The 20,483-nt window shown below is 34.9% G+C and overlaps 1 long non-coding RNA gene across 1 annotated transcript in view; it reads right to left on the reverse strand.

Moving 5' to 3' along the window:
• Nucleotides 1-18,919, reverse strand: part of LOC116491469 — a 107,082-nt gene extending 88,163 nt beyond the window's left edge. Inside the window, exon 1 of the long non-coding RNA XR_004253493.1 lies at nt 18,834-18,919. This is a non-coding gene — a long non-coding RNA (uncharacterized LOC116491469). The remainder of the gene's footprint in view (nt 1-18,833) is intronic.
• Between the last annotated feature and the right edge of the window lie 1,564 nt (nt 18,920-20,483).

Genomic DNA, 20,483 nt, shown 5'->3' on the forward strand with positions numbered 1-20,483 from the left:
AACGGAATTGAGAGTTGATCATTTGAATTAAGAAGTTAAATAATAAAGCACAAACATTTACAATTGATGTTTTGCAACAAAGAATTAGGACATTTCTTGTCATTCTGTTAATGCTGCAGAATTGAATACAAGGTGGGAACTTTTCCTAGTAGCGAAATTCACCTTTGGAAAACTTAAAGTTACAATGATTTTATTTTTTTTTTTCTGTATGAAGTGTTACTAAACTGTTATTAAAAAGGAACACTAAATTCAACAGAAGTAAGCATGAGTTTCATTAAACTATGGGCTTGATGATGTCAAAAAACACAATAGGGTAACTCATATTAGTTTAAACAAATTAAAATGCACTAATATTGTTAAAAATCTTTAATTTAGTGGTAACATTAATAAAGCTTTCCCAGTAATGTTTTTTTTCTGTTCCAATTGTTATTCTTATGCAATGATTATTTTATGGTTTGCTATTAAAATTGTAATACAAAAATATTTTATAAATAGTAGCATTTTTCCTTTTACATCTTAAAAAATAATAATAAAAATTTGAAGATACCGGCACACAATACCATGAAGTGAAATTACTATCTTAAAAATCTCTCCTTGTTGAAAGGAAATGGCAGAAACATTCCTTCCAGATATGCAATAAGAAGAGTCACTCTGTTCCCGGAGGATGCAGGAACTCTTAGAATTTCAAAGGCTGATGCCAAGAAGGCCTGCCAGATACACTTCACAAAAAATGGTTGATGAATTACTGCAGTGAGCATCAACTTTTCAGATAAATGACTGAAAATAAACTAGTTTATGTCTCAATGGAGAGGATAAATTTCCTTCTTGCTTTGGGAACCTGAAGTATAGAGAAGTTGTTGACTGTTCCACCTTTCACTGAACTAATAAAGTTTACTAAAATCAGGTTGCTTTCCAAATTTCTTTTCAGTGTGGTTCAACAAATTTAGTCAGAGAAAAAGAGTACATCCACAAAAATTCTAACACAACAGTATGACAACCAAGTGTAAACTGCCCGAATCTGTACAGAAGATGATAATGATTGATCTGCAATGTTAAATACATAATACATAAATACATAATAAATTCTATGAAACTTCAAGAATGAGAAGGAAAGCTGTAAAATGTTGATTAGTACATATAGACACTACTATGGTATCAACAAATAGGATTACAACATGGGCTGTGAATAAATATTGACATGGAAGAATATTATTTAAAAATCAGCAGTGTAGTAATTTTTAATCGGTCAAATTTTTCTGTGATAAAGCAGAAGCACTGAGTAACACCACACACTGCGCAGAAGCTTTTAACTCCTCAACTATGGAAGCTGATCCTTCACTTTTTCCTACAGTTGGAAGTGAAGGAAAAGTTATACTTCACTCTCTAGCTCAATGTATTTACATGCAACAACATGACTAAGTTAAGTAAGACACAAAGCATTTTACTTTTTGACTGACACGCAGAAGGACAAGCTAAGAGACAACATTCAGGACTGTTATAAGAACTGGTCAGCAATCACACCAATTCATTCTGCATGTCAATGCAGATCAAAAATGACTTCTTATCGAATAGAACTGAAATAAAAATTGTTCAGAATATATTTCAGAATGGCATTATCGGATATGAAAGACTCAGAAAGAGTATAAAAATTGTGATCAATGACAATCTGAATGTAAAGTACTTCTTCAAAGTAGCGTAATTTTTTTTAGGACTTTTGCCTTCATCTTCCTCCTCTCCTCCCCTTCATACTCCTAGATATTTCTGAGATTATTCAAATTACTTAAAACAAATAAAATTTGTGCAAAAGAAACTCTTTTGGATAAAACCATGAGGACTTATTACCACATTTCTTTACTGGCACAAAATCTGAGAAAAGCCTCAAGGTGCAAATGATCTGCAGTCTATTTAACATCATGGTTATTTATTTTTATGGGCACTCATTACTCCTTACCCTAAATTATAGGTACATTCCTGGCTCCATTTCCCACTGTTCTCTAAGCTTTGTAATTATGCGTTTTTTTTAGATTCCCAAATCTTCCTCAATACCTCATCAATCAAAAATCCATGTAACATCCACTAGTTGTTTTACAGGGCAGAGACAGCAAACCATGGAACCAAAGCCTGGACCCCAGATAAAGACCTTACTCATATCCCAGGACTGGGATATATGCCATAGCTTGGGTAGCATTGGCTATAAAAACCTGTTTTGCAATATCTTAAACATAGTCTTTCCATACAAACTGATATGCACTGAATTAGTGTTTAAATACCACAGTTCCTATTTTATTATGGATTATGTGCTGAACTAGTTCTGTCAAGTTTAGAACAGTATGCCATAATTTTGACTAAATCTAAGCACATGCATTTTTTTTCCATGGAAACAGTATTACAAGTATGCCCATTTCTCCTGTCATAGAAGATTTTAATGAATATTTTGATAAACAGCTGTTATGCTATAGACATAATAGCATCAGTTTCAGCAAAGAAATGACACAGCATCAGAAGCGATCACCTAACAGTTAATTATTTTTGTGAATAACTCAAAAAAGTATAGCGTGGATCACTTCAATATTTGGGTTTACTGGACAGGAAAAAACTTGTGCTTAGATGAAAAAGCCATTGGCTTCTTCATCACCTGCCCATTAAAGCTGAGCTGGGCTGCTGTCACTTTCTTCACAATATCTTTAAAGAACAGTGGGTTTGAACAAACTAAATGATATGGTATTGCTCCTTCCCTGAAACTGTGTTTTGTAATTGCTGAACAGAAAGGCTGATACAAAAAGTGGGATCTTTATTAAAACAGAGAATCTTTTTTAAGGGCACTGTGTCATGTATTCAAATCAAAATAATTTATTAAAATGCAAATTGTATTTCAAAGGCTAAAAGATCACTGCAGATGAGATAGAATCATACAATCACTTAGGCTGGAAAAAAAAACTTAAGATCATCGAGTCCAACCATCACCTAGCCAACCATCACCAAGTTCCCCACTAAACCACATCCCTAAGTGCTATATCCAAAGCATCTCTTAAATACCTCCAGGGATGGCAACTCCATGATTTCCCTGGGCAGCCTGTTCCAATGTCTAACTGCTCTTTCTGTGAAGAAATTCTCCCTGATATAAAGTCTAAACCTCCCCTGGCACAACTGGGGGCCATTTCTTTGTGTCCTATCACTTGTCACCTGAGAAAAGAGACCAACACCCATCTCCTTTCAGGTAGTTGTAAGACAGCCATGAGGTCTCCCCTTAGCCTCATTTTCTCCAGACTAAACAACCCCAGCTTGCTCAATCACTCCTTACACGCCTTGCATCCTAGTCCCTTCACCAGCTTTGTTGCTCTTCTCTGAATGTGTTCCAGCAACTCAGTATCTTTATTTTAGTGAGGGGCCCAAAATGATATGTTATTGCCACACAGGTGTTCAGACAAATTCTGAGCCAGGGTGGGTTGAAGTCAAGACAAGAACGAGCTACATCCCATGAGTAGGATTATTAAATATTTCTCTAACAAACACAAAGACTGGAGACGGTAGGTGCTAGACCCTTTATTAATTGTGCCCCAAGGCTCCAAAGCTCCCTGCCTTATGACATTAGATCAAGCTCCCTTCTTTCCCTGCTTTCAAAATTCCCATTCTTTCAAGGTTTTGCCTTACTTAGCCAAACTCCACAGATTATTGCACTGTAAGTGCCCAGAGACACTGTATAAAAGGTACTTCATAAAAGCAGATTGCCTTGTTAATCAGAATCTCTTCACTCTCTCTGGCTTGTTAGCCAAAGCAGCTCTTCAAGACTGTCTCACTGCTGTTAGTTTTTCCTCTTTTTCCCCCTTCCCTTTTCCTTATTAAACATCAAGGCAACAGCATATGAAAAAACGAACTTCATTCAGCTATGCAACAGGTATAGGAAAACGTAGGAGGCTCTAAATCAGTTAGAGAAGGTTTTTAATTGCTCAAAAGCACATCAAAACTCATCAAATTCAGCCCTTATTATTCCTTTGGTCACACAAGCAATCCATGGGATTATACTTGAAAGTTCCTCTGGCTTTACATATTCATATGTAATTTCTTTTATAATTATGAGAGATAACACTCAATTCTGCCTGTCTTGGCTTCTCATGGGGTATTAGAGTTACATAAGGGAAAAGGTAAAAAGCACGAGCTACTAAATGACATCTATGAGAGCACTTTTTTTTTTTGTCTAAATATTGGAGGGATTGTCAAAGAGACAGAAGCTCTGACCGTATTTCATCTTCAGTTTATGATTGCCATTGTTCATAGACTAAAAGAAATCTGACAGTCATCCTAAGATTTAAGATTCATAAGTACCTTTTCAATGACGTATTTCAGTGAATTTGATTACTGAAATTACAACATAACCTATATCATAATGCCTCCCTCCTCCTGATTTAAGCATGTTATCTATCAACCTATTACAGGGGTTAAATCTCATCAAGCTGTTCTTAGGCATCTCCAAGTCTACTTCCAAATCAAGAGTCACCAAAAAATTAATACCGATGATGATCAATCAAACAAAATATTTAAACTACTTTAAAAGAGAAGCAGAAATTCATATGCATCTTGGATAGAATTCACCCAGAAGTTTCAATTTATTCTGTTGCCATGTAAAGCTTGACAAACAACATATAAAAACAAACAAAACAAACAAACAAAAACCATGATCAATATTTGGATGAGGGCTTCCTATCTATCTAGGCACTACAGGAAATGTTCACACTTATGAAATAATTCTCCTTCTTAAGTTACTCTTCTGATATACTGTCAACAAATTTTAGGCTACCTGAGGTGACTCTTTAGGATGTGATACAAAACTGACATTGTATAGATGTGATACTTAACAATCTGTAGCCACGCTGATATGGACTCACTATGCACATCATAACATCAACATATATACATATCTTGTTTCCCTGCTCCTTCAACATTTCATTACCCTAAAAGTGAAGACTAGGCTGAAAATTTGAAAAGCCTCATCATATATCCACATGTGCATGGCTAAAACACCTGCAGCTAGTTGTTTCAAAGTACAGATCTGTGCAGATCTAACTACAGCCAGAAAGAGAAACTGCCTAGAGATTCCACTCCTATACTAATATATTTGTTTCCAAAGCAGTACTTTAAGCTACATATCAAAGAAACCATTTCCTAGATTGACTGATTTTTTTGTGTGTTAAGCTTGTGAAATATGGGAATTGTCAAGAAACAAAAATTAGATGCCATTTTTATTTAGAAATAACATAGAATTTGAAAAAAAAAAAAAATTATCTCAAAATCCATGAATTAGGAAAGTCCAAAATACCTGCAAACTGGTATTAAATAGCTTACTTTGGAACTTAAGAAAAAAATAATCCTTCAACACCCTTAAGAGACAAACAATCACAAAGTGAGCAAAAGCTTAAGATAAGGAATGAACTAATTCTTTTACTTAAAAATATAAACATCAGTTTGACCGCCATATTTTGGTTTTGGCTTTGCATTTCACTCTTTGCTCCATCTCCATACTTAAATACTACTTATGATGAAACAAAGTGAGTTTGACCTTCACAGATCAAAACGATTAGACCTTGCTGTTGCACCTTTATCTATTTAAAAGTGCCTTCTGAAGAAGGAACTAGTTAAAATTCAGTGCTATCAGAATAATCCTGTTCAAATTTTAAATAACTCATAATATAAACCAAAATATTTATTCAGATTTGAAAACTTGGTTCATTACTCTCAGGACCTCATTTTATGAATCAGATGCTGTTTGCCCTCCCAAACTGTCAACAAAGTATAAACTAAGTGCACAACTTTGTAAGCTGATTTACAAACTGGCATCCTCTAGAGTGTCCATAGAAGAATTCTACATCTGAGCTCTTAAATATGCAAGACCAAATCCAGCAAAACCCCCACAGCTCCACAGTAACAGTATTAATTCTTCACCTTTCCTGCTTGCGACAATGAAAAAAAGAATGCCAGAGCAAAATTTGACTCCCTGGTAAAACACTGCAGCTTCTTTAAGGAGTAAGTTGACAAAGAACGATTTTAGCGAACTGTTACATCGGTATAAACTAAATATTAATCTGCCAGGAAAACACTGTTTGTATGCAGGATGGACAATTTAGGGTTAGAAGTGCATTCTTGCTTGTGACTTGTCTTGTTTGGATCTCCCATTCAGTGCATTTCTAGCTACTGTACCTTAGCTACAGAAAGCCAGTGTCTATCCTCACTGGTCAAATCTCCCCTAGAAATCTTCCGGGCTTTCTTTGTACTCTACAGATCATACCTGCACCTTATTTTTTTTATTTTTATTTAATTTATCAAACCTCAATTCATATTTTAACTTTGCACTGGAACCTCTTCTGCCTGATTGATGTTACCTGTATCTCCCAAATGAATGTCATTTACCAGCCTTGCAGTCTATTTTAACTAGTTCACTTCTTCCAGATCTGAACAGTTATCTTTCATAAAGATGCAGACAGTAGAAAAAAGTACTTAAGGCTCAGCAGAACAAGAGAACTTACAGACACTAAGCACTCTCCTTCATAGTATGTCTTGATGATCTAATTATGCTCATTTGTGGGACCATTGAATGAGTAGTACCATTGTACTCCTTTGTTGCAAACACATTTTTAAATAAAAAAATATCAGATGACTTCTGTTTTGTTTTATTATTAAACTCACCTTGGTAAAGGGATTACCTTTTACAATAACAGAGTGGAACTAAAGTGAAAAAAAAACAGTGCAATGATTAGCAGTTAGGCAAGGAACTCCTTCAGCCATCCTCCATACTTCTGTCATTATCTAACATCAGATAACAGGACAGAGGCAAACTTTACACCTACAATTGGAGGCTAAGGGATGCCTACATACCTCCTTTTTACCTTATTGTCGTTTCCACCTCGTATTTCTTTTTCTTAACATACATGCTTTACATCAGTAATGCTTGCTTCAGAAACACAAATTGCTTCTGAATGATCTAATAGCTTATTTGTAATCTAGTTATTATAAAGTTGCTCTCTTTTTTTCCCCCAGTGGAATTTATCATTCACTGTCCTCACAATGTAGAAAATAACAAATGAATTAATTGGGCGGGGTTTGTTTGGTTGATTTTGGTGGGGGGTTGTCCAGCTCGCCCAGCAGGGCCCAAGGAATGATTTCCATTAAGCCTGTTCCCTTTATTTCATGTGAACAAAAATGACTGTTAAGACAGGCTACTCCCCCCTACAGTTCAGCAAAAAACCACCATCTGGGAGTTGCCTCCCTCCTATAAGGAAAAGGTAGAGATGGGACAGATGCAGTTCTCTAACAAAATCTCTGACTGAATGCAGTTCCAAATGTACTGCAGCAGTTGGTATTGAGGAAGCTAAGCCAATGTAGGGAAACCCAGCACACTGGCATAGCAGCCCCTTAAGTTTGGTACACATCTATTCTAACTACACTCAGACCAGACATAAACAGTCATTTAGTTTTCCATTCATTGTGAGAAATCAAGTCTACTACCATAAACAGTTTTAAAAAAGTTAACTCAGGCCATGTTCACTTTCCACCTCTCTATGTGTGACCACATAACACTCAACAGAAGTAAAAGAAAGGAAGTTCAGGGATTACAATCTTGCTTGGTCTTTAAATAGACATAACAAGGGTTGCTTGCATCCCCTTCTGCATAGCATTCCTGCAAAATGACTCCTACTTTTTTTTTTTTTTTCAGCCTACTGTGCTAAATATCATCATTACATTTGGTAGGCATTGTAACAGAACTGCAATACAAATCTGTTTCACTTGAGAAGCAGAGACTACGGTTCCTTAGGTTTTATAACATAGTGCTTAGTACAAATTCTCTGAATTTTTTCAGTGTTTCACTATGTGATTTTAGGAGTCTATTTTCCCCAGTGGCACGCAAGTACTAAAATTGCATTGCATTGCATTTTGCTCTCAGTAGGTGGGAAAGTGCATAGTCAATGGGTTATTTTCAATTCTTTATTTCAGTTTTATGCAGCCACAGGTGGGGGGTCTTTCAGGTGGTTGCTTAGCTTTACTAGGCGCCTTAGAGTCATAGACAAGCTTTCTTAAAAAGGTCTTACAAAAACACACCAATGTTGTCAATCATGCAGTAAAAGAATTCCTTCCTGTGTAAATAGAAGTAACTTGCAAAATCTCCCAAACTGCAAGAGGCAGAACAATGGATATTTAAAAAAAAAAAAAAAAAAAAGATCAACCACCCTGTTTTGGGCAAGGAACACAAAACAATTTCCCTTGTTTATACTTACTGTTCACCACTTTCCTTCCCTTCTTCTCGCCAGGTGCAAGCTCTCTGCTTAAGGGCATACAAAGCTAACGAAGGATGTCATGGTACTTCCTATCATTTATTTTTCTAGCACTGAGGCTACTAACAGACCACTGAAACATCACAAAACAGGAAAAAAAAAAAAAAGCTGGGGGGGTCAACCTTCCTAACATTTGCTTTCAGGGCTCTGAAAGAAACTTTGATCAACAAACATATCATTAGATCATGAATACTGATATTCATGTCCTATAAAACACTGACAACTTCTTTTCGCATAACAAATGTTTCGCAAACATTTTCCCTTTCTTTCCTGAAGGCAAAGTTAAAGAAAGGAATCTTCAACCACAGCTTCCCAACAAACTACGCACATGGAATGCAGAAATTCAAAATACATTGCATCTTTTTGGCTGATCATAGCTTGGAAGAAACATACGTTACAGTATGATGTGTGAACCATAAAGACCCAACACACAAGGGAGTAAAATAGTTTCACTGCTGTTATGCAGATGGCTGTTCTTTTGACTGTGCAGGAAATTTATTTCCTCACCTATTTCTCTTAGTTTTTTATTTAGTATTTTTTTAAGTAGGCTTCTACATGTACTCACTATGTGGGAATGAGTACTTTGTTTCTGATGACTCCCATTTCTCCCTCATTCAAATCAGTAACTAACCACAGAAGAGAAGCCAAGGTCATGTAAGCATCCTATCCCACTAAGAAATCTAAATCCTCTGAGAAAAGCAGCTCAAAATTGAACGTTCGAATTATCTTCATCAATATGAAGAATGGTGATCAATATTCATCTGCAGTAGGTCTTCCTACGTGCATATCATTTTGACAGAATCACAGAATTGTCTAGGTTGGAAGAGACCTCAAGATCATCGAGTCCAACCTCTGACCTAACGCTAACAGTCCCCACTAAACCATATCCCTAAGCTCTACATCTAAACGTCTTTTCTTAGTAGAGATTTAGCTATTTAGAAACTGAGATGTACATGCCCAAAAATAAGACTGTGTCACATGTTCAAAGGCCCTTATTAATGCATGCAAAATGGTAGTAGTCCATTAGGCTAACTAGTTTTCATAAATAATAATCCTGAATCGTATAATATTCTGTGACCAAGTGGCATGTGCAATTCAAAATATCTCAGATCATTAGCAAGCAGTATTATCTGCAAAAGCATCAAGAGACTCCAGAAATTTTCCTCAAAAAAGCATGAAATGAAAGAATGAAAATATACTTTTTCCTTATACACAATAATTTTAAAGAGAAAATGCCATCACCACATTTCCAACATTTGATATACAGACTCATGGCATGAGGCAGATATTTACTGCCTCTGGAATTAACATGTGCTCACCTGACAGAATATTCAATTGGAACCTGTACTGTAAAGATTCCTTTTTTTTTTTTTTTTTTTTTTTTTAAGCCAAGAGTATAAAGCTTTACTCTGTCTGTTTATTACAGAACAGTATACGCTGTATGGAATATAGTAACATGTGCCTGTATGTTATTAAAAACAGTAAATTCCTATTTAAACAAGGGTTACAATCTGTGTACTAAGCACTCATTAATGGTTATGAATCAAAATAAAGGGGGGGCACTTGTAGCAGGTGTGCGTATCTATGAATTTCAATACATTGTAAAACTGTCTGTAGCCAACAGCTTCATCATTTGGCCTTTCTGAGCTTGGAGACAGGCAATTTTTCATGATTTTACTATTTCTGGCCAAACAAAAGGTTTTTAATTAAATATACCACATGATTCCAGATGTTTGTTTATTTGTTCCAATGAGGCTGTAAAAATGCCTGAATGATAAAATTGGAGGACTCCTGCAAAATCCAGGCTAGGCTGAAGTGTTAACCAAACATGGGGATCTCTCAGGAGACTGTATGTGCTCAGCTTTGAACATGTTTCCTCTGGAAGGACTGTAGTAGCACTGCCTACGTCTAACCTTCTGTATTGTAAAAGGTTATCTATTATAAAGCCAAGTGGCAAATTTACTGGAGTATTTATTATCTATTTAAATTTATTTATTTATTTTTAATCACCAGTTACACACTCATTGCATCTTTAGTTCTTTTCCATACCGAAAGATTTTAGATAGGTTTATGGTTTTGGATCTCGAGTTTCCACTTAAGGAAGCCAACATTTTCCATGTTTTTCTGCCACCTTATACTCACATTGCTTGGAGCTTGAGCGTTGTTTTCTTGCTGCCAGCATGACAAAATGAGCTATGTTGTGAAACATCAGACACTTTCTAGTCTACCCAAAAATCTGAACTAAGTTTTTTTTCCTCATTAATCATACTCACTCTGATGTGACATTTGTATGGGTGACTGAGGCCCAGACTGCCAGGTTAGTTTTGGCAAATGTGGGGAAAGTTGCAATGAAAACAACAGAAATTATGGGAATACTGAAAAAAAAAAAAAAAAAAAAAAAAAAAGGCTTCAACAGTCAGATTAGAAAATATGCACCGTGGAAAAAATGAAACTGTAATATCTGGAAAAAAAAAAGGCTGATAATTTTGAAAGGCTGAGTTTTATATTCCTAATTCCCATTAGATATAGAACTGAAATTTTGTACGCAACTCTTTAGATGTTGAACAAAATTTTAACCTAAACTTGATTAAACACTTAATTCCTTAAGTAACTAAGGTTAAGTTAATCTTCGTGCTTTTTAAAGTCTTGCCCCCCAAAACACCATTAGTTCATTTCAACATATAAGTAGCACTTCAGGAAGTTATCTTCCTAGAACTTCTTGTCCGCTTGGTCTTAACCCCCTGGGTTCACTTTCAAACCCCAGGACACAGAGAATACTCATAAATTAAAACTATACTGTCTTTTAAAAATAAATCTTAACTTTTCTAACCATCAGGAAAAGCTTTGAACAAAACTGAAAGTCACTTTATATACCATTCCCAACTCTTTCACCCCACCCTGATTTCACATGCCTAGTTGCTCTCATCATGGAAAATAACAATGTGTTTTAATGCTGAATTTTTAATAAGCTACAGTACACTGATTCAACTCCAACATTCATTTTGTACACAGACAAGAAATTGTTGACCCTCTAAGTGTCAAGAACATGAATTCAATGACCCAGAAAATGTATTTCTTGAACCATATTAGTCAAGGTCACACTCAAATCCAACCACAATTTATTCCACATTTGGGAAAGTCTTTGTGCTTTACATAGAAACACGCAGGCACTGGCAGAGACTTATCATGACTGAGCAAGTGAGGTAAATTGGTCCACAAAAGACCACTGTTACTGTGGTGGTTCTATTCCAGTAAACAAACAGATTAAGGCTCAGGAGAGGTACTATATGAGATACTCCTTAATCTTTTTCATTAGTGCCCAGCAATAAACCACTCCAAGGCTGAAAGCTGAATGGATTGTGTGTGCTGAACCTCTCAATTCCTTTGAAAGGCAACATCTGTGACTGTGTGTCAAATCACACAACGGGGGACAGATGTCTAATGCATTTGCAGACTCAGGGTAAATACCAATACCAATACATGTGGGCTACTGTTATCCAATGGATGTACTTCAAGGCACTAGACCTCTGTAAGGAAACGTGCCTTCTAGCATTTTTCCCCACCTACATTGTTCCACTGGTTCCTTCTACCTATTCCTCTCCATTCCCATAAAGCAACCACATCAGAGAAACTGGCTGGAAATAAATTTGAGTGCAGTTTGGAAGGGAAAAACATGGTTAGAAACATGAAATCAGCTTCACCACTGAAGAAACAGGGGACCATACCTTTCACATCAGCTCCAAATACATGATTTGGCAGGTCTATATGCACATGCAAGGGCCATCTAGCAGTGGCTGCAGGATGAACCCCTCTCAGTAGCATCAAAAACAATTAGTTCACAATTGAGAAGTCTAAAAATCTGCTGTTATCTCCTTACACCTCCAAACTGCAAGGACTCCAGCCTACCACTAACAGAGTTTGTCTTTCAAATGCCTTTAACTAAGGGAAACTAAGACAGGAAAACCAAATCTTTTCTTATTCAGATCTCCCCTCACATTGGCACTCGTCTTTACCATCACTTTGCTTCCCATACTTCTCTAGTGTAACTTGTGCTTCCATGAATGAAAATTTTCCAAACTCAAAATATAAGCAAGGCATTAGAAACCAATTTCTCATATCATGGCAGGCAAGCCAAATGACATTTTTTCTTTTCATCATAACAGAATCCTTATTTTAGTCATCTCCTACGGTGCCAGAAGAACAGGATTTCCACACGCTCCCCTTGGGGCTGTCATGAGCACAGTACAACTCACTGATGGGACATATTTTCTGCCATTAATAAGAAATGTCACAGCTTTTGAGTGTTCTTGCTCCTGGAAGATATTTTTCTGTTCCATGTTACTGCAACACCTCCACACACACACATACTTTTTTTTTTTTTTTTTTTTTTTAAAGGTCAGTCATCTCACTGTCAGAAGATCCTGGCCTAAGAGGTGTGCAGCCTATCACTCAATCTGAAATACTGTAGCTTAGAAACTAGAAATATGGTTGCACCTCACGAAAACTAACAACAACAACAAAAATTTACCCACTATTCACAGGTCTCTACCTCTGAATTTTCATATATTGCACCCGTTTACAGTTCTCTTATTCATCCTGCTCTGAATTATCAGATGAGTTTAAGCAAATATTCCTATATACATATATGTACACCTTTTGTTAAAATTTATTTTAGAATTTATCAGATTAGCTGAATGATAAAATAACCCACAGTTATTTTATGATTATTATTCTCTTTTTGGACAGCACACAATGAGCTGTTTTATGCAGCTATACAGAAAAATCAATTGATAAGCATAAAGTGCAGTTCACATTAAGGAAACTAACTAATTATGATAAGTTGCTACGTAAATTGCTTTGTGACTTTTCCAACAATCAATTTCAAACTCTAAATAAGCCTCTGGCTTGAAAACACAATGAGTACCTAACAACTGTGTCAATAATAACAACAGAGAAGACTGCAATGATAATATAAACAGGATAATTATCTTTCTGGAAGTAAGTTTTTATGCTGATTTCTTTTTATGTCTGTGATTTAAAGATAGCACAGCTTTTCAGACTGAACATATATCAAGTTGAAAGCCTTCAAAAATATGGACTTTATGTATTAACATTTATTATTAAGAAGTGTGTGCCAATTCTGTAATTTTACTTCTAAATTTGAAGCATCATTTTAAAAATCAAGACCTAATCCTTGAACGATCAGTACACATTAGTTCCAGATGAACCACAGAATATTCATGTCTAAAATCTGCACATGCAGAGCAAATTGAGGTAGAAAAGGAAAATCCCTGGAGGATCATTTGGGACTTCCACACCTTACATCAAATGGTTCTTTCACACATACTCCTCCTGTTTCTCCAAAAATTCCATCTTCTGTCTGCAACACTAGACTTGGAAAATAGTAGGTCTCTCTGACAACTAGTGGATAGTAAATTCTACGACATCTGGATCACCCAGTGCTCATTGTGCATTCCAAAGTATACTTCTGCCTTGACTTAGTACATATCTCCATTCCTACAAAGACAGTAGCTGGATTTTACACCCTAAAAATCAGTCAGAATGCATTATGTACAGTCCTACCAGTCATTATTAAAAATTATATACCTATATACTCTGAGTACTATAGCACAATATAATGTTTGTTTATTTTTCTCTGATCAAACAAAAACAGGTGTATCAAATGCCGGTGTCTCTGTAACAGACTATATGCCAACATGCTTTTACTTGCTTAAAAATGCTAATGTTTAGAAAGATCTTAATTTCAAATTATATCAATTCTTCTATACATCCATCAGAGCAAGAGAGAAATTGAGAAGGAACCTCTTCTTTTCCAATCTCTCTCTCTCTCTCTAAAAAAATAATAATAAAAAAAAAAGGCTTATAAGATTACCTTCAGAGGACTAATGGAAAACTTAAAAATATTCTGGCTTTGGACTTCTAAGCATTGCTTTTGAATGTAGTTTATGACTTTCTTTCTCAAATTGGACTGTTTCAGAAAGTAAGAAAATGTGTCAGTATGTTGATTCAAACATACTTCTAGAATAAATAACAATTTTTCATTCAGGCACTTATAATTCAAAATGAGGGTGAAAAAAAGACAAAATAATTTCTGTGCATACCAGAATGCTTGGATAATTAACTGAATAGATACCAGAACAGGACAGTGGATTTGTTCAGGAAGTTCTTACAAGCCAGAATAGATCGGAACTATTAAAACTTGGCATAAATCCAATCTAAGGCTCTAAAAACTACATACATAAATACAAGCTTAGTTTTTAATGGAAACTGCTTCTTCTTCCTTCCACCAGTAACCTATGGGGAAGACTTACCTCTGGTTGTTCCCAGAAGCAAGATCTCAAGAAAGGGAGTCATTTATAAAATGTTACTGGAAACCAAATAGCTTTGGCAAACTAGTAAGTTTTCAAGTAAATCAGATACTAGACAATGTTATAAAATATCTGTTTATACAAAGAGCATCCAGCACTTTTTTTTTTTTTTTTTTTATATGGGAAAAACAGATATTCATTATATTTATGATTTAATAACTTTGCTTCTCAAGAGATAGAATGACAAATTACTATTTTCCCCAGCAAATGGAAAGCACTGTTCTTTTTGGAAGGCAACTTGAGTCTGAATGCTTAAACATAACAAAGGGACTTCCTTACCAGAGGTGACATTATGAAGAAGGAATATAGAACCTCACTTAGGGAAAGGGGGGAGAGTGGCATTTTTCTGCACATTCAGCAAATTATCCTTAAAATTAGAATATTAGACTATAACAATTTTAAAATTTCTTTTCCCATCAATTATGACTACATTAAGTATTTTAAAGCTCTATTTTAAGATTTTATATTTACTCGGTTAATAAATTGATGATAATAAGGAACAAAAAGGTAACAGGTCCACGTATACAAAACAGTGAAATTGACATAAGCAAAATTTTAAGAATACATTTCTAGTAAAACACATTACATTTCTTTAATTTTGTGTACTGGGAGCATGGCCATTTCTATTTAAAAACAACAGTATATATCTTTCATTTTTTTTTGTAGCTATTTTCTTAGATAGATCAGGAGAAGCAGGAAGAGAAGTCAGGCCTGTTTTGTTTCAGTAGCAAATTTGAAAACTACTACAATACAAATCATGGATTTTATTTATTTATTTATTAAAGCATACTGTATGGCAGGGGAAGGTGTCTATGAACTGACTTCTTTTTATCAGGGTAAGAGAAATATATAAAATTCACACAACTAAATCACTGATGTCTAAAACAATATAAAAATAGATATACAATCAGACATAAGATACTAATTTAACAAAGACCCTTAGGAGTTTAAGATCATCGTTTTGAAATCTAAACAAAAATAAAGCTAGCTATAAAATTACCACTTTGGAAGGCTTGCTTAATGCAACAATAATTGGGTCTTATAAAGAATCAAATCATATTGCTGTCAGGTGCCAAAACATGCACAAAAGAAGGCCAATACATTTTCTACTAAGAAATAAATGGGACTGAGCAAATGTTCAACATAGAAAAGAGCTTCTGAGCAATAATATAATTTATGGGAAAACAACTTTTCCATGATGGGAATTTCTAAAGCTTAAAAATGTTTATTCAATATTTATCATTTTCATCATGTACTTAGACACTCAATCATCATAGCATTTGATATAATATTTACAGTGATTATTCCCTTGTATTTATTCCACTCTAATACAGTACTGTCATATGCAGATTCTGTGGGTTCTGACACTGAGAAGGAGATTTTTAAAATTCCTGAACATTATTTGTACAAAATACTGAGTCAACCCCAAAAGACCAGATCCTGTCTGGAAACAATATACCGAATATATGAACATGAAAGGTTTAAGATACATAGTGCAACACAAGCAAAACAACATGCTTTTCTTCCCCTTTCATATTTCTCCCTATATATAGCTATGAATTTCGCAAGTAAAACTCTACCATTCAAATACTGTTTGCTCTGCTCCCCCTCCCAATCCCAAAAATCTATTTACAGCTGTACCAAACCATTTGCCAGACTTTCAGACTCTGGTAAACAAGTTTCTCCAGGGACAAATAAGAGCACTTGACAAACTTAGAGCATTCTTCTTTACAGTTTGGGTTGAAAACTGCCAACATTTTACATATACAACAGCTGATTCAATCTTTTTTTTTTTTTTTTTTTTTTTTACAACACTGAAAGCATTCAGTGAAGAAAAAAAAAAAAGATATTCATAACCTAAAATAGCATGTTTAAGTATTTCATTCTTTTCTTGGAGATTTTTCTATTGACTCCAATTAATCTTTTATGGGCTTGTGAACTTGGACATATTTCTTTGTGTAAAATAAGTTGATTGAGTTAATAAGCCCTGCCAGCAGGTTGTTCCAAGCTTTATTTACAACACCTGGAATTTTGGAAAGATTTCTTAATGATTTCCTTGTGAATACATACACATACATGTATATATACACATTACTTATTGAAGCATGTTAACAATGCCTTTTAGGGCTAATTTTACCTCCTCCTCCCTCCTCCCTCCTCCCTCCTCCCCCCCCCCCCCCCCCCCCCCCCGTTTTTTTGATGACACTCTTTTCTATTCACTTAATACATAATCGTGTTTAATCCTCAAGGAAATTTTCAGCATATGTTTAGTATGCAAAGCAGAATATTTCTGGGAAGAGTCAAGACAGAAATAATATGGAAGTATGTGAATAGCTAAGGGTAAAAAGTTGATAATTTGGGGAGAAATATCATTCTCCCCTTTCACAGCAAGGCAGGAGGCACTCTCAAACCCTAGTGAAAACAATGGTATTCAGTATTTGGTGATTTCCAGATCTGAACAGGCACCCATATAGACACATGTGTAGCACCTACTATAGCTACAAAAGTCAATCCATACTGAAAAACAAACAACTTTTGATGCACAAAAGCTACCGGCATCTCTATGTCAAAGTCAGCCATGAAACCACACCTCTAATTCACCATCATATAGATAAACATATCTGAGGATACCTGGCTTAAATATATATTTAATGTATTTTTATAGATCTTAGGCATTTATAACATTCTGTTATTCTACTTATTGTCATGCTAGACCCTATTTAATCCAACAGCAGCAATCCAACCTCAAAGCAAATATACTTACCTGGAAATCAAAACCACAACACATACCTTGGGTTTGTTTTCTTTTTTCTCTTTTTTTTTTTTTTTTTTTTCCCCTCTCTCTTTTATTTTATCTGGGGGGATGAGGAAATGGGAGATAGAGGGTTGAAATTATTTTGGTCTGTTTGTTTTTATAATCTTTGAAGTCCAGGTGTATGCTCAAATCCAGGACTTCGGTTCAGTCCTTTCTCTTTAGATGACCTCAGTGGCAGAACACAACACACTACAGCACTTTCATGACATCTGATTTTCAGTACAACATATCAGTTTACGCTGAGGACAGGATGTAGCCTGATATGCATCTGAGCCCTTGCAAAACAACAGTGATATAGACTGCAAGGAATGAAAGTCTAATCAGTTGCTTTCCTCACTCTTCCCATCTGAATCATGGATCCTTGTCCAGTTGTGCTGCCTACCTGGTTCTTTCTTAAGGTTTAAAACAATAAGGCATTCTACAAACACCCTCTATCACCTGCACTGTCGTAGAATTTGAACACACACTAAAACCAAGTTACCATCAATTCATAAATACAAGATTGATTTTGATTCTGGTACTATATACAAAATGCACCTCTACACAAATGGTTTACATGATCACAACTCGGAAAACAGTTGAAATATTAAAATCCCCATGTAATCAAATGCATAATGTGGAAAACACAAGAGTATTGGTCCTCTGGAAATACTGAAAAATGCTGCAAGCTTTATAAATTTTTCCTTTATACAACAAATGTGAAAGATCTTGGAATTTGCTCTTCTTGATTGATCTAGTTTTTCACCTGCTCTCTGAACTTCTTGCTCCATAGGTATGCAGAAGGAATTCAAGAATTTGCCCAAGGTGCTTTTTAAGTTCTAAGGATTGGTGAAAAAGGAAATTGGACACTGATCCACCTTTAATGTTGAAAAACATAGAAGAATCCATTTTTACTGGGAGGAAAACATGTTAACGTTTCAAAATTATAGCCTTAAATTATTAAACTGCCAGCTCTCTCTTTACAAACATTAGAAAGTTTACAATTCTCTCAAAATTACCAATACTGCATGTAATCATCTACTTAGCAATATTTAAGTACTCTAATCTCTTTAGGTTTTTCTCTCCCACACACACAAAAAAAAAAAAATCACTGAATGTTTTCCACAGATTTATGTGCTTTCCCAGCAGACCACCTTGAACTCCTATTTAATACCAGTTAAAATCTGTAGTCTTGACAGGTATGGTTTTCTCATCTAGTGCTTGAATGTTAAATAAAGTGCTAATACAGCAATAACTAATATAGAGAAGGCCTTACAACAAAGCTTACCACCTTGCAGCAGTCCATACCAATAAAAGTTCAGTTCATACCTCTATGATTGGTGAGTTCCCTGGATCCTGAAGGCAGAGGTGTATAGTTCATTTCTGGGGAGAGGGAGGCAGCTTCGCTGGAGGCCTGTGTAATAAAACAAATATTATCAGTACTCTTGAGTGAAGGTCAGTGATTATACAAAGAGGATGCATCTGCAATATGATGCTCTTACAGGTGCACAGAATTACCAGTCATGGAAGATTACTGATAACTGAAAGAAAGTTTAATTTGTTAAGGTTGCTTTCAATCTTTTTAAAAAGTTGTATTCACAAAAGTTTACACAACGTACACAATGATATTCAGTATCATTACTAAAATAACATTCCCATACAGCTCACAGCTTTAAAAAATTACATCTTTATCAGGAAATATTTGGGCAATATTAAAAATGTTCCTCTTGATGAAACGGAAAAACATTTACCTGAAGGAAGTTATGAATCTACAAAAAAAAAGAAAATAGCTTGAATAAGGTAGCATACTACTCAAAATGAAGCAAAAAACAGATTCTATAATTCCACTGCACTGTAAGCTAAACCAAGGAATCACTTAAAATGATAATGCCTATAATGTACAAAAAGTGGACTTTTTTTTCTTTTAAGAATACAGATTCTTTAATAATAAACAGAAAAACCCACCTCAGTATTGTAAGGAATTTAAAGAAGTCCCAAGAAGACTTACTCAGAATCCTTAAAAGCAAAATGCTAAAGGAAGAAGAGAGGAAACTTTTTTTTTTTTCCTCCTCATAATAAAGAAATATTTCAAGATCCTATGATTCTGATTTTACAAGATTAGATTCTGGAGCTATAGTTTTCTGTAAACTAATCTTAAGACAGTTGAAGAAGGTTTCATCTGAAGGAAAGAGCAGTATAACGACAAGCCATGTTTACCATCTTGCTTTTTAGTTATAGAACAGTAATGTTACATTCTTAGACGGAGATAAGAAAATAAAGCATCCTAAAGAATCGTCACAGCATCTTAAAAAGTCTAATTTAAGTTAAATGGACTGATACTATGGTGGTGACATGCACTGAGTTTCAGGCACTGAGTTTGCTCTGGTGTGTTTAAAATCTACCCATCACAATGTACATAACAAATATAAAGTTTTTTAATAGAAGATACAAAGGACAAAGGACAGTGTTCACTAAAAGTTACATGATTATTTCTAATTAAAAAGATAAGGCAAATAAAATAAAGTACAAAAACTAAACTATTTCTTGAATCTCATAATTTACTAAGGGAATTTTAAGAAAATAATTGTTTATCATCTGCGCAGGTTGTTTTTAAATTATATTTTGGCTTATAAGCCACAAAAATCAACCAAAGCAATCCACCCAAATCTCTTATTATTTTGTAATTAATCATACCTTTAGATATATATATATATATTAATTGAAATTAATTCAAAACCAGATTTTAAAAGGTGGATTAAGAAGTAAACACAAAATAGGACTTCTGGAAGAAAAAGCTTACTACCAGGCTAAACCTGAGAACAACAAGCAGAAATCCATAATAACAAAAGTTAATAGTGGTAATGCTATGTTAAAGTACTTATAAATCTTCTTTTTTATAGCTGTATAGCTATATAGCTGTATAGATGGTAGCATATTAAGATGTACAAGGGTAAGTGACCGAGTAGATTAATATACTAA

The sequence above is a fragment of the Aythya fuligula genome, chromosome 7 (assembly GCF_009819795.1).
Source record: "Aythya fuligula isolate bAytFul2 chromosome 7, bAytFul2.pri, whole genome shotgun sequence".
Classification (NCBI taxonomy): domain Eukaryota; kingdom Metazoa; phylum Chordata; class Aves; order Anseriformes; family Anatidae; genus Aythya; species Aythya fuligula.